Source organism: Brassica napus, unplaced genomic scaffold (genome assembly GCF_020379485.1).
Source record: "Brassica napus cultivar Da-Ae unplaced genomic scaffold, Da-Ae ScsIHWf_349;HRSCAF=553, whole genome shotgun sequence".
Taxonomy (NCBI): Eukaryota; Viridiplantae; Streptophyta; class Magnoliopsida; order Brassicales; family Brassicaceae; genus Brassica; species Brassica napus.
Window position 1 is genome coordinate 19381 of NW_026016429.1, and position 15620 is coordinate 35000.

At 47.6% G+C, this 15620-nt stretch overlaps 1 non-coding gene across 1 annotated transcript; it reads right to left on the reverse strand.

Moving 5' to 3' along the window:
- Positions 1-6618: 6618 nt before the first annotated feature.
- On the reverse strand, positions 6619-6774 carry LOC125603539. The gene has a single exon (XR_007335549.1). It is a non-coding gene; the product is annotated as a 5.8S ribosomal RNA (ribosomal RNA).
- Positions 6775-15620: the final 8846 nt, after the last annotated feature.

Below are 15620 nucleotides of genomic sequence, written 5' to 3' on the forward strand. Positions count from 1 at the left end.
ACAAAGATACTCGACCATTTCTATTTTTTTTTAACGGGTTTCTACACCGCTGTCCTAGAGTCCGTTTCTTTGGCTCCGGCCAAGATGGCAGAGCCGAAGTTGACCATGTCTGAGTGAGGACCATGGTCACAGTACAACCAAGTTGGAGTTTGACCTACGGTTGAGAATGATCAAGTCCAGTAATGGACGAGGATCAGGCCACGACCTACTCGGAGATGGACCTATGGTCGGGGTGAAAAGGTCGAGTCCCTGAGTGGACCAGGACCGGAATACGATCACGTCCGTAAATTGACCAGGATTGAATTATGACAAAGTCCAGTGAAGGACAGAAGTCAAGTTTGAGGTGTTTTTAGTCTGGAGGGAGTAAGATCGCAATGTGGCCAAGCCTGAAAAGGTTGTGGCTGGTTAAGGGGATGATCCAGTACGTTGTGGCTGAGGTCATGAACCTTATTGTCCATGAAAGACAAAAGAACCATAACAATCTGTTAGGACTCGTTGTAGGACGAGCAGCCTAAAGATTGTAACGAGTTCCTGAGGACTTGACTTGTACATCGAGTGGCGTGGGGATTGGCCAAATCTACTAAGGCTCGAGTATGCAGCATGTTCCTAGGGACTGGTTATGATCTAGGCATGGACTATGATCAGAGATAGAATAAAATCTGAAGAAGATGATATTCAAAAGAAAGACATGGACTTGTTGGATACTTGGATCGCAACCTGGAGAGTTCGTCCAGTGACACAAGGAATGTCTTTGGATGGAATTACAAGTATCACTTGATTGGATGCTTGATGGACCCTCCACTGTGGTCGAAGTAAACAAGTAAGGGCGCCATAAGCAAAACCAGAAAGGACCACTTGATAGGATTTTTGTGGTTAAATGCTTATCAAGTGGGGGAGACTTCTACAACGATGGTAAAAGGAATTTGATCGTCGAAGTGGTGATTTGGTGGTTCTGAGTCAAGCTTGTTCTATTCCCTGATAAGGACTAGGATAAGTCGGTTGGAATATTTTGTCTTGGGACAATATATAATCACCACCGGATTCAAGGACGAATCCTTTTGAAGTGGGGAAGACTTGTAACATCCGCGATCCTAGATAAGGACCGTCGGGACGGCCATAGTTCGAGGAAACGAACCTGCCGGTCTTAAGACCTTAAGGCTAGCGTTACATGGCCAAGATAGAAGGTTAAGGACGTCAGGATGCTGAGACTTAACCTTATAAGAGAAAGAAGTCAGCTAGGATAAGCTGTACAGAAGCTGGGCGATGCTTACGGGAAGCTCGATCAGCTAGATGTAGCTCGGTCAAGCTCAACCTAGCTCGTTCCAAGTTAAGTCCGCTCAACCAGCTGGACAACTAGCTCACTCAGCTGGGAGTCAGCTCATCTCAGCTCGACGGACTGTTCGGGTTTTGGGCCGATAGTCCGGGTCCAGGTCAGTGGAGGGCCAAGAGGTACGGCCAAGTGGTCCATGAGTCATTGGGATCTTGTGGGCAGGCCGTGGGCTTGGGGTACCAAGTCTGGGCTTGGGTTCGACGTTCCTATAAGGTCTGGAACATTCCATTTCCGAACAGGTATGATCTGGACCGTTGATTGTAATCGATGGCCAAGATCTGTCCCAAAAGGATGCTTCGAAGGGATGTGTCCCTTCGCACATGACCTTTGGTTGCCTATATAAAGGATCCACGACCAGAGATCAATTCATTCATTCTCATTCAGTCTCATTCTGTCTGAGACAAAGGACACACGTCCTAAACAAAGGAATCCCCCAATAAGAACCGAGGGTCCAAGCCGGAAAAGGCTCGGTTGTGGTGGTTTAGTATCTGCGGCAAGGAGAACGGTTTAGGAGAGAAGAGGCCGTGTGGTTATGGATACCCAAGGCATAGAGAAAGGTCTGGAGAAGGATTCCAACCCCGTGGTTCAGTCAGATAGTGTCAGTGGGGTAACCACCGACTCATCGGCTAAGACAATCGGACAGTCCGAACCGGTCTAGCCATGGGCGTTTGGGTTATGTCCTATTCTTCTTATTCTTTTCATCTAGTTCTTCTTCTACTCCTCCTGTACATTGGCGTGGCCTTTTTGATATGTTGGGATTGGTTATATCCATGGTTCTGGTTGAGTAATGCGGGCGCGGTCCATAACCGACGAGTTAGGCATGCACATGATCTGACTGGCCTCTGGTGATCCGATTGGATGGGGGCGGTTCTGTTCTGTAACCATTCACTAAACAGTCACAATGGTTCATGACTTGTGTAGGTTAAGGCGTGGTCCTTTGGCCATAGGCCGGACACACGCACGGACTAGACAGTCCATACGGACGGTTAGATCAAACGGTGGGAACATGTGAATGCGTGCGAGTTGCCAAGGGCCATGATTTGCCAAGAGGAACGTGTGTCCAAAGGGTACTAGTTCCCAAAGGGTGTGAGTTCCAAACGGTGCCATTGGTTCAAGGCTTAGGCCAAACCATGTGGACAGTCCGCGGCTGCATAGTCGAACGGACGGACAGTTAGTTTAACCGGAGTGTTGTGTAGCAAGGTCTGATCGGTTGCAAGGCAATCCAGTTTGGGCTTGGGCCTTACTCGGTGGTATAGATCCAGGCTTTGGGTTGGATCAGGTAAGAAGGTCCGTGAGCCTTTGGGCCGGACTTATAACTGGCCGATCGCACCTAGATCTTAACCAGACGGTTAAACGGGACTATGGACGATCCGGCTATGGTTGGATGGTTCTAGCTGCAAAGGCTAAGTAGGATATCTTACAATCAACTTTGGGTTGGTCAGTAGGATAGGCGCCATATGCCTTATCTAGGGAGTAGACCCACATGATGGCAATGGAAGGCCGGTTATGTCAATACCTGACAAGTAGGCGATGCCTTATGAAGTCTAGTGGTCGGACCATGTTTCATGACGATCGTTCGATGGCCAAACACTAGTATGGATAGTCACGTTGCTGGAGTAAGAGTATTGATGTGATGCTTCTAGATACCAACCTTGGTGTTGACAGCTTCGAGATTGGCTAAGAGCCATGACGAAGTGTGTGGCTAGTACTATGTGTCGTAGACCATAGATACTGAGCCTAAGTGTGATTGTTCAAGGAAGGCAGTGTAAGATCTGATCATGGTTGAGTATGGACGACCTGACCTCTGAATTATGGTTCAAGGTGTCGGTCCTAACCTGATTAATGAATGCATCGGTTGGTATGAACAAATCACATCTGTTGTTTGGGTTAAGTCCCAAGGCCGATCAGGCCATATGATGACTCATCAGTTCCAAGTCATGTGAGGAAGGTTGCTTGATTGACTTAGGATCTAATGAGCTTTGTCAGTCCAGAAGATGGACTTGGTACTATTGCCTATAAGGCAAAAAGATTTCGGATTGTGCACGAGCCTAGAAAGGCCAGATGCAAACCCTTATCCTTTAAAAGACATCTCAAAGGTTACTTATGTATGTGGGGATGGTTGGTTGATTGACTAAGTACCTAGGGGAGTTGTTTGATGCAGGAGTCACGATAAGGACCTTAAGTAAGATCATTGAGTGATTGGGGTCCAGCTGTAACCAAAGAGCAATTTGAGTCAATGGAGGACCGATGAACTAATAAGCTCCATAGATGTGGCAAAGGTATGATCTAGCATTTAATTATGTAGATTTAGATAGAATGGTTTAGGGGAATGGAACCTCAGAATCGTATGGACTGGTTTGGGTTAAGGATTGACCTTTAAGCTAATTGGTAGTTGAGTAAACTGACCAAGGCTAAGGTGATTCGACCAGACAAGTGTTAGATAGGTTTTAGACCAATGGTTAACTAGAGAATAATCCGCTGCGTATATGTTGAAAGGATCTAATCTATTATTGACTAGGAAAGTCTTTATCTAAGATATAAGTTAGCATTCGCCTTTACGCGATATTATAAATAAAGGGCAAAAATTAAGAGGTTCGGCCAGGAAGTAGACCGAGCGACGTAAGACTTCGATCACGGCCTAGTCGGCCGGATCGGGGAAGACATCTCAAAGGTTACTTATGTCTGTGGGGATGGTTGGTTGATTGACTAAGTACCTAGGGGAGTTGTTTGATGCAGGAGTCACGATAAGGACCTTAAGTAAGATCATTGAGTGATTGGGGTCCAGCTGTAACCAAAGAGCAATTTGAGTCAATGGAGGACCGATGAACTAATAAGCTCCATAGATGTGGCAAAGGTATGATCTAGCATTTAATTATGTAGATTTAGATAGAATGGTTTAGGGGAATGGAACCTCAGAATCGTATGGACTGGTTTGGGTTAAGGATTGACCTTTAAGCTAATTGGTAGTTGAGTAAACTGACCAAGGCTAAGGTGATTCGACCAGACAAGTGTTAGATAGGTTTTAGACCAATGGTTAACTAGAGAATAATCCGCTGCGTATATGTTGAAAGGATCTAATCTATTATTGACTAGGAAAGTCTTTATCTAAGATATAAGTTAGCATTCGCCTTTACGCGATATTATAAATAAAGGGCAAAAATTAAGAGGTTCGGCCGGGAAGTAGACCGAGCGACGTAAGACTTCGATCACGGCCTAGTCGGCCGGATCGGGGTGTTACAAGACCTTATGCGGTTATGAGTACAACCAGGCGTGAGCAGCACTCGGTCCTCCGGATTTTCAAGGGCCGCCGGGAATGCACCGGACACCACGCGACGTGCGGTGCTCTTCCAGCCGCTGGACCCTACCTCCGGCTGAGCCGTTTCCAGGGTGGGCAAGCTGTTAAACTGAAAAGATAACTCTTTCCGGAATTCTCGCCGACGTCTCCGGACTTCCTAACATTGCCGTCAACTGCCACGTCCCGGTTCTGGAATTTTAACCGGATCCCCTTTCGAAGTTCGCGCATAAGCGCTATCAGACGGGTTTCCCCCGACTCTTAGGATCGACTAACCCATGTGCAAGTGCCGTTCACATGGAACTTTTCCCCTCTTCGGCCTTCAAAGTTCTCATTTGAATATTTGCTAGTACCACCAAGATCTGCACCGACCGCCGCTCCGCCCGGGCTCGCGCACTAGGTTTTGCAGCGACCGCTGCGCCCTCCTACTCATTGAGGCCTAGCTCTTGCCCCAACGGCTGGGTATAGGACGCACGCGTCAGCGCCATCCATTTTCGCGGCTAGTTGATTCGGCAGGTGAGTTATTACACACTCCTTAGCGGATTTCGACTTCAATGACCACCGTCCTGCTGTCTTAATAGACCAACACCCTTTGTGGATTCTAGGTTAGCGCGCAGTTGGGCACCATAACCCGGCTTCCGGTTCATCCCGCATCGCCAATTCTGCTTACCAATAATGGCCCACTTAGAGCTCTCGATTCCGTGGGATGGCTCAGCAAAGCAGGCACCCTGTCCTACCTATTTAAAGTTTGAGAATAGGTCGTGGACATTGCATCCCCGATGCCTCTAATCATTGGCTTTACCCGATAGAACTCGTTTCCGAGCTCCAGCTATCCTGAGGGAAATTTCGGAGGGAACCAGCTACTAGATGGTTCGATTAGTCTATCGCCCCTATACCCAATTCAGACGAACTATTTGCACGTCAGTATCGCTGCGGGCCTCCACCAGAGTTTCCTCTGGCTTTGCCCTGCTCAGGCATAGTTCACCATCTTTCGGGTCGCGACAGGAATGCTCACACTCGAACCCTTTCAGAAGATCAAGGTCGTACGGGTGTGCACCCGTGAGGGATCCAGCCAATCAGCTTCCTTGCGCCTTAAAGGTTTACTCACCCGTTGACTCGGACATATGTCAGACTCCTTGGTCCGTGTTTCAAGATGGGTCGAAAGGGGACCCCGCAGGCCGACGCCCTGAGAACGCAGATGCCTAGGCACACCGTGAGGCGCGTGCTGCAGACCACGATTAAGGCAGTGATGTCTCCGCGGGGGTAACAAAAGCCCGGTCTTAGGTCACCACCTTAATCTGTATCGGTCCATGGCCTGAATCGATCAGCGTACCGGATTGCTCTGTTCCGCATCCGACCGGGACGAATCGCCGGCCCCCATCTGCTTCCCTCCCGACAATTTCAAGCACTCTTTGACCCTCTTTTCAAAGTCCTTTTCATCTTTACCTCGTGGTACTTGTTCGCTATCGGTCTCTCGCCCATATTTAGCCTTGGACGAAATTTACCGCCCGATTGGGGCTGCATTCCCAAACAACCTGACTCGTAGACATCGCCTCGTGGTGTGACAGGGTCCGGGCACGACAGGGCTCTCACCCTCTCTGGCGCTCCTTTCCAGGGAACTTGGGCCCGGTCCAACGCTGAGGACGCTTCTCCAGACTACAATTCAAACGTCAAAGACGTCCAATTTTCAACCTGGGCTCTTCCCGGTTCGCTCGCCGTTACTAAGGGAATCCTTGTTAGTTTCTTTTCCTCTGCTTATTGATATGCTTAAACTCAGCGGGTGTTCCCGCCTGATATGGGGTCGCGTTGAGGACTTTGGGTCATCAAGAGGTTTTGTGCTGGAACGTCTGACTATATGACGAGAATTGAATTCACCACCGCATGTCAAGACGCTCCTGGCGTCCTTAGCACGCATTTTTGGCCAACCACGTGCGGTAACACACGGGAGATCATCTTCCGTCCCATATCCTCGAGAGGATGGGGGGACAACGATTTGTGACACCGAGGTAGACGTGCCCTCGGCCAGAAGGCTTGGGGCGAAACTTGCGTTCAAAGACTCGATGGTTGACGGGATTCTGCAATTCACACCAAATATGGCATTTTGCTACGTTGTTCATCGATTCGAAAGCCGAGATATCCACTGCCGAGAGTCGTTTTATACTTTACATTGCAGCACTGCTTCCGAACAAACACCATCTCTGGGTTGGCGAAAGCAGGCTGTTTAGTGATATCCGGAAGCTTTGCGTACCATCCAAATACTTCAAGTTTGAATCTAATTTTTTGCATGCTTCAGAAGAATGGTTAAAGCTATTTTCTGGTAATTTTTCATGATTTTCTTTTGCTTCTAACCATGTCTTTTGCATGCTACAAAGTTCAGAGTTTCGTGGTCTAAACGGATATCTACAGCAACTTTTGATCAACACTTGACATCCTTTCAGAAAACTTTCTTCAAAAATATTAATTTTTGAATTTTTGGCTTCTCGGGTGATTTTTGTTGTCTGTTGGTGATTTTGGCCCACGTGGGCTGTCTGTTCAGTACACACAGGACGTCCGTGTGTGTCCGTCAGCACATACATGACGTCCGTGTGTGTCCGTCAGCACACACAGAACGTCTGTGGCTGTCCATCAGTACACATATCAGCACGCTGGTCCTTGGACTCAGCACGCTGGTCCTTCCCATGGACTGTTTGGGTGATTTTGGCCCACGTGGGCTGTCGGTTCAGTACACACAGGACGTCCGTGGGTGTCCACCAGCACACACAGGACTTCCGTAGCTGTTTGTGTCTGTCCATCAGCACACACATGACGTACGTGGCTGTCCGTGTGTGTCCGTGTGTGTCCGTCAGCACACACAAGACGTCCGTGGCTGTCCATCAGTACACATATCAGCACTCTGGTCCTTGGACTCAGCACGCTGGCCCTTCCCGTGGACTGTTCGGGAGATTTTGGCCCACGTGGGCTGTCTGTTAATTACACACAGGACGTCCGGGGGTGTCCATCAGCACACCCAGGACGTCCTTGTGTGTTCGTCAGCACACACAGGACGTCTGTGGCGGTCCGTGTGTGTCCGTGTGTATCCGTCAGCAGACACAGGACATCTGTGGCTGTCCATCAGTGCACATATAACCATGTTGGTCCTTGGACTCAGCACGCTGATCCTTCCCGTGGACTGTTCGGGTGATTTTGGCCCACGTAGTCTGTCTGTTCAGTACACACAGGACGTCTGTGGGTGTCCGTCAGCACACACAGGACGTCCGTGTGTGTCCGTCAGTACACACAAGACGTCCGTGGCAGTTCGTGTGTGTCTGTGTTTGTCCGTCAGCACACACAGGACGTCCGTGGCTGTCCATCAGTACACATATCAGCACGTTGGTCCTTCGACTCAGCACGCTTACCCTTCCCGTGGACTGTTCGGGTGATTTTGGCCCACGTGGGCTGTCTGTTCAGTACACACAGGACATCCGTGGGTGTCCGCCAGCACACACATGACGTCCGTGGCTGTCCGTGTGTGTCCGTGTGTGTCCGTCTGTGTCCGTCAGCACACACAGGACGTATGTGGCCGTCCATCAGTACACATATCAGCACGTTGGTCCTTGGACTCAGCACGCTGGCCCTTCCCGTGGACTGTTTGTGTGATTTTGGCCCACGTGGGCTGCCTGTTCTGAACACATAGGACGTCTGTGGGTGTCCGCCAGCACACACAGGACGTCCGTGGCTGTCCATCAGCACACACAGGACGTCTGTGGCTGTCTGTGTGTGTCTGTGTGTGTCTGTGGGTGTCTGCCAACACACACAGGACGTCTGTGGCTGTCCATGGCTGTCCGTCAGCACACACAGGATGTCGTGTGTGTTTGTGTGTGTCCGTCAGCGCACACAGGACGTTCGTGGCTGTTCATCAGTACACATATCAGCACGCTGGTCCTTGGACTCAGCACGCTGGCCCTTCCCGTGGAGTGTTTGGGTGATGTTGGCCCACGTGGGCTGTCTGTTCAATACACACAGGACGTCCCTGGGTGTCCGCCAGCACACACAGGACATATGTGTCTGTTTGTGGCTGTCTGTCAGCACACACAGGACGTCTGTGGCTGTTCATGTGTGTCCTTGTGTGTCCGTGTTTGTCCGTCAGCACACACAGGACGTCCGTGGCTGTCCATCAGTTCACATATCAGCACGCTGGTCCTTGGACTCAGCACGCTGGCCCTTACCGTGGAATGTTCGAGTGATTTTGGCCCACGTGGGCTGTCTGTTCATTACACTCAGGACGTCCGGGGGTGTCCATCAGCACACCCAGGATGTCTATGTGTGTTCGTCAACACACACAGGACGTCTGTGGCGGTCCGTGTGTGTCCGTGTGTGTCCGTCAGCACACACATGACATTCGTGGCTGTCCATCAGTCCACATATCAGCACGATGGTCCTTGGACTCAGCCCGCTGACCCTTCCCGTGGACTTTTTGGGTGATTTCGGCCCACGTGGGCTGTTTCTTCAGTACACACAGGATGTCCGTGGGTGTCCGCCAGAATAGACATGACGTCAGTGGCTGTCTGTGTGTGTCCATGTGTGTTCATCTGTGTCCATCAGCACACACATGACGTCCGTGGCTGTCCATCAGTACACATATCAGCACGTTGGTCGTTGGACTCAGCACGCTGGCCCTTCCCGTGGACTGTTCGGGTGATTTTGGCCCACATGGGCTGTTTGTTCAGTACATACAGGACGTCTGTGGCTGTCCGTGTGTGTCCGTGTGCAGACACAGGATGTCCGTGGCTGTCCATCAGTACACATATTAGCACGATGGTCCTTGGACTCAGCACGCTGATCCTTCCCGTGGCTGTCCGTGTGTTTCCGTGTTTGTCCGTCAGCACACACAGGACGTCCGTGGCCGTCCATCAGTACACATATCAGCACATTGGTCCTTCGACTCAGCACGCTGACCCTTCCCGTGGACTGTTTGGGTGATTTTGGCCCATGTGGGCTGCCTGTTCTGAACACACAGGACGTCTGTGGGTGTCCGCCAGCACACACAGGACATTCGTGGCTGTCCGTCAGCACATACGGGACGTCCATGGCTGGCTGTGTGTGTCCGTGTGTGTCCGTGGGTGTCCGCCAACACACACAGAACGTCTATGGCTGTCCATGGCTGTCCGTCAGCACAAACAGGACGTCCGTGTGTGTCCGTCAGCACACACTGGACGTCCGTGTGTGTCTGTGTGTGTCCGTCAGCACACACAGGACGTTCGTGGCTGTCCATCAGTACACATATCAGCACGCTGGTCCTTGGACTCAGCACGCTGGCCCTTCTCGTGGACTGTTTGGGTGATTTTGGCCCACGTGGGCTGTCTGTTCAGTACACACAGGACGTCCGTGGGTGTCCGCCAGCACACACAGGACGTTTGTGGCTGTCTATGGCTGTCCGTCAGCACACACAGGACGTCCGTGGCTGTTCGTGTGTGTCCTTGTGTGTCCGTGTTTGTCCATCAGCACACACAGGACGTCCGTGGCTGTCCATCAGTACACATATCAGCACGCTGGTCCTTGGACTCAGCACGCTGGCCCTTACCGTGGAATGTTCGGGTGATTTTGGCCCACGTGGGCTGTCTGTTCAGTACACACATGACGTCCGGGGGTGTCCGCCAGAACAGACAGGACGTCCGTGGCTGTCCGTGTGTGTCCATGTGTGTTCATCTGTGTCCGTCAGCACACACGGGACATCCGTGGCTGTCTATCAGTACACATATCAGCACGTTGGTCGTTGGACTCAGCACGCTGGCCCTTCCCGTGGACTGTTCTGGTGATTTTGGCCCACGTGGGCTGTTTGTTCAGTACACACAGGACATCCGTGGGTGTCCAGCTGTTCACTCTACTAGTGAATTCATCAGTTGGTCAAGCTAAACCTGTAGCTACGGCTACACCTATTGCTACGGGTCCAGTTGTGGACGCGGTTGAGGTGATCGAGATCGATGGACCGGAAAGGTTTGAAAAGAAGGTTGACTATCTGAGTTTGCTTCAACATCTATCCAGATTGGGTACGAAGCAATTCTCAGGTAGCACCAACCCTGTTGTGGCAGATGAGTGGAGGAGTAGGCTGGTCCGAAACTTCCAATCAACTCGCTGTCCAGAGGATTACAGGCGAGACATTGCGGTTCACTTCCTCGAAGGGGACGCGCATAATTGGTAGCTTGCAGTGGACAAGCGCACCAATGGAAGTCTCACAAGTTTTGGGGATTTTGAAGTTGAATTCAACCGCAAATACTTTCCTGCTGAGGCTTGGGATCGCCTGGAAGCTAAGTTTCTAGATTTGGTCCAAGGCCGCAGGACCGTACGGTAGTACGAAGAAGAGTTCAAGCCAAGGAGCCGTGAAGGCTCGGTAAATGAGAGGCTATGTAACGTGTGGTTAGATGATGCTAGGGATGAACTAGTGATTGTCTCTGAAACGATTAAGAAGTTGTGTTTCGGATCTCATGTTTCTAAGTAATACATTTTATACACATTTATATTCCGCTGTGCTATCTGTTCAATTGTTTTAGAACCTCAGATTCGAACATGACTTAGTAAATGAAAGACTTAAAATGAATAAAACAAGCAAAGGATTGATTATATAGCAAACTGGTCCAGTTTCATTGAGAGGCCGGATTCGGGTGTTACACGTAACCCGGCTTCCAGTTCATCCCGAATCGGCAGTTGAGCTCTCGATTCCGTGGGATGGCTCAACAAAGCCGCCACCCCGCCCTACCTATTTAAATTTTGAGAATAGGTCGAGGACATTGCATCCCTGATGATGTGCCGCAGTCCACGGATCAGTACATGGAACCAGCTCAGCATGGAGTTCATGACGTTCTGAACTTTTCAACCGAGGTTCATGTTTTTCACCGTACCGAACAGACTGACCGTGTAGTGTACTGGACCGTCCCGCATACGTCCGGGAAGGAGCTTTGGTTGGAACCATGGCCAGATGACCGATCTGACCGTACTGGAGCTTGTCTTTCCTGTCCAACTTCACAAGCTAAGGCTGATGGTCAAGCCAGAATCAACTTAGGACGAGCCAATTCCGATTCAGATCATAGCTTCTCTCATTTGGCCCGTTTGGCTCGTACCGCATGCACCAGCGACTGTGCTGATGATCTCGCCGCCTTGTTCATTCCGATCATGGACTTCTCCTTTGGATATTTCTCTAAGGCAAGGATCCTTAAGCTCTCAGTAGACTTGGGCCACGTTGGAACGCGACTTGTCCGATCAGAACGTTCCGTGGCCTTTGCAGAACGTCCCGCGGCCCTTGCTGATCGTCCCGCCCATGTTCTGATCCTTTCCGCCTTGGACACAGCCAGCTCGGATGAATCTGGACAGGAGCCGAACAGTCTTCTTGACAAGTCTTCTCCAGTTTCCGTGCTTTGACCAGATCTAGTCAAATTGACTAGTCTTCTCCAAATTTCTGTGCCTTGACCAGATCTAGTCAAGTTTATATTTTCTATGCATTGTTTTCTGCACTTTCTACTTATTGTCTTTGACTACAACTAGTATAAGTATGTAATCTCATTCCAACAATAAGGCAATCGATTTTTCTTTCATTTTATGAGTTTATTCTCTTTGTTCTTTACTTAGAACATTTCTTAGTTTCTTTGGTGTGGTTAGCTCCAAACAAACACCTCTTTCTTGTTGGACCGGTGCGTCACATCCGGCAACAGATCGAGATTGTCTCTCCAACGGACCTGTGAGTCATATCAGGCGTTGAAAGACACTTAGACAGTATCATTGGGTCATTCCGCAGCCCCTTGTGTCGTCATTCATCCCACCAGTTCTCCTTTCGGAGTTCATATCTCCCTTACCGGTTGAGTAGCGTTTCCTAGGGTTCTTCAAGTGGTATCAGAGCCACTCTCTCGGTAACTCTATTATCATTCCATCTTCTCATCTCTCCATCTTCTTCAAACACTTCTTCTTCTACCTTTCTTAAATCTGGGCCCCTCATTACCATCCATATATATAAAAAAAAAGATTTACGATTTAATTCAAAAAAAAAAAAAAAAGTTCAAAGTTTGTTTTTTGGATTGGTGGTGGAAGAGAAAGCCTGCTGGCTGAGGAGAAATCCAGCCTTTGAGGTGGTTAAAACGGATTTCAAAAAATCAAAATCTCTTATCTTTCTATCTTGAGAAAATTCCCTTGTTTGCTTGGATTTGCCCATTGGGATTCTTTGATTTGTTCTCTTAGAACATTGAGTAGAAACTTGTGTGTGATCACCTAAATCTGAGAGAAACACTTGAGTGGGTGAGAATAAAACACTTGAGAGAGTGAGGCTTTATTTCCTAACTTTTGTGTTGAGATTTTCAGGTTATGATGTTTGGTCTTCAAAGGAAAAGTAACAAGGAGAAGCACCCACGACTTTCTGTCTCTCAAACCTCCTTTAAATATGCTTTGAATACTTTTGATGAGTTTGTTGATGTGCAGGAGAAACCAAACAGGTGGAGCAAAGAGCATGTCAATACATCCAAAGGTGAATCTGATCCAAAAAGGCGATTGCTTCAGTTTGATGTCCAACAATTTTGTGATAACTTTGTGAAGGGTGTGGACAAAGCCCTCAAGGACGTCAGCAAGAGCCAAAAGAAGAGCACATCCACACGTGCCCCAGTAGCTGAGCCATCCTTGTTCATCAGTAAGAAAGCCCAAGGTAAATCTGAAAACCATTTTGAAGAACTTAAAGATTTTTCAGATTCTCTACCCATTTTTGATGAATCTGATGAAGAGCTAATTGAAAGCTTGATGTTTTGTGAAAAAGATTGTGATCTTCCTTCTCTTGAAACTGAGTTTAATCTTGATAATGAACAAGCTATTGTAGAACTAACTGTTTTGCAACCGGAGCTTCCGAGTAGTCTTGTTTTGTCTCCACAGGTTTTTGAGGAAGAGCCATTGGATTTTCCACATCAGTGCCCATGTCTTGACACTAGGATATGTTTGGATGATGATCTAGGTCCTATCTTTGATGAGGAGGACGAACCTGGTCCAGTCTTTGATGAAGAAGCAACAAGCATCACATCCATTGCTATGGAGAATTATCTATGCTTTGATCCCGGCACAACTCCTGCCCCTTTACCTCCTGATCTTCAAGAGCACTGTGAGGAACCTTCTTCTCTTAATTCTCTGCCTGACATGTTTGAGAAAGTCAGTACTGATGATATAATTCGTTTTGGTCTTGACAAGATGAAAGATTTTTGTGTTTCGAAATCTGTTTTAGATAACATGATAAATTCTTTAAAAATCTTTGAACCTGATAAATGTCTTGATCAATCACGTTTTCAAAATGTCAATGGCATCACTTCTGGAATTATTTTGAGATTTGATCAGTTCTTGGAACATAACAAAGGTTTTCATCTTCTTGGAAGGCCATTTGATCTTGATTTGCAACAAACTGATTTTTGTGCTGAAAAATCTCTTGATTCGTTTGTTTGCAAAGGAAATGGCTTTGATCTGAGTTCTTCTAGACATGTACTGATCACTGATGAATTGTTTGCATCCTCTTATGCCTTGGACGAAATTTTGATTCAGAAGTTGCTGGAACAGAAATCACTTGAAACTGAAAATGATTTTCGTGATCTTGAATTTTGTGGTTCTGTTTTGCAGCCTGATCTCTTGAGTTTTGAAACTGATAAAACTTGGCATTTTCTGAGATCATTTCGTGATAATGGTGTTGTCTTGAGTTCTGATGATATTTTGGTTTACAACACATTCTTTGAAAAATGCCTTGAACTTTTGATAAATGATTCTCAAACTGAACTTAAGCTTGTGTGTTCAGATGTTGGAAAGGATATGCCCATCTTGAAAATGAATATTGTTGTTGCATATCTTGATAAGATTTATGTCTGTAATGTCTACTTTGATTTGCATCTTGACAGGCTGAAAAGTGTGCTACTTGTTCTTGGAAATGATATCTTAATTTTTGATTTGAACAAGTATCTCTCTTGCACATTTGAATCTGGTCTTTTAGTGTTTGTTTTGAGTATACAGAGAAGACAGGTTCAGCCTCTGAATGAAAACATTGGCCGTGCCCAACAACCTCAGATTTGGAGAAGCTTTGTTGTTCAAACCAGCTACCTTGGTGCCAGCGACAGAGGTTCAGTCCAAGACGGATATCTCAACAGTCCGAAAGTCTTTTGTCTTGAATCTCATCAAGGATTCACTGAGGCTTGGAATCGCATGAAAAGCTTCACGGATGAAGAAGTTATGAATTTTCCAAACCGGAGGTTCTTCAGTCCATCTATCCGCGAGTACCAGATTTCTAAAGGAGATTCATGCCCCAGAAAGAATCGGCCTGAGCCAAAACCGATCCTCCATGAACCAAAGGTGTTTCCTCAGTCATTCTCCTGTCTAAACCAAAAGCACTGTAAGGATCATGAGTTGATTGCCTCTACTCTTGATGAAAATGTTTTGAAACCGAGAATTTCAAAAAGAAAACCTATTCTTACTTGGTTGAAAAACGTTTTGCTCAAACCTTTTCATGAATTGATTTCATTGAGCTGTGCTTTGAAAGAGATTTGGTGTAGGAAAAAGCATGAACCAAAATTGCTTAGGCCAAAGAATCAATTTGATTTCATTCATGATAAGAATTTTTCAGATTTGGCATTGTCTCTTTCTTTCCATAACAGTTTCTCACCTTGGCCTGATTTTGAGATTGATAAATCAATTTTTGGCAACCAGCTTACTTGCTTAATGCTTGCCCACGTCCTTGATGATTATCCTAAGGGCTTGGATCCTGATTTGGATGTCTTAAGGATAGAGAAACCATTTCATTATTTCTTTGGCAGATTTGATGTGGTTTCTCTAGTTGCTTTGAATAAGCAGGATAAGCATGATCATTTTCTAAGGAGAGCAAGCACCAATGGACGCCAAAGTACTTGGAATTCCTTGATGAAAATGACTTCAAAAGTCCAAGGAAGTTTCTGTCCATTCCCTGAATTTTCCTTGAATTTTAATTCCTTTGTATCTGATTCATCTCTTTTTGATATAGGTACT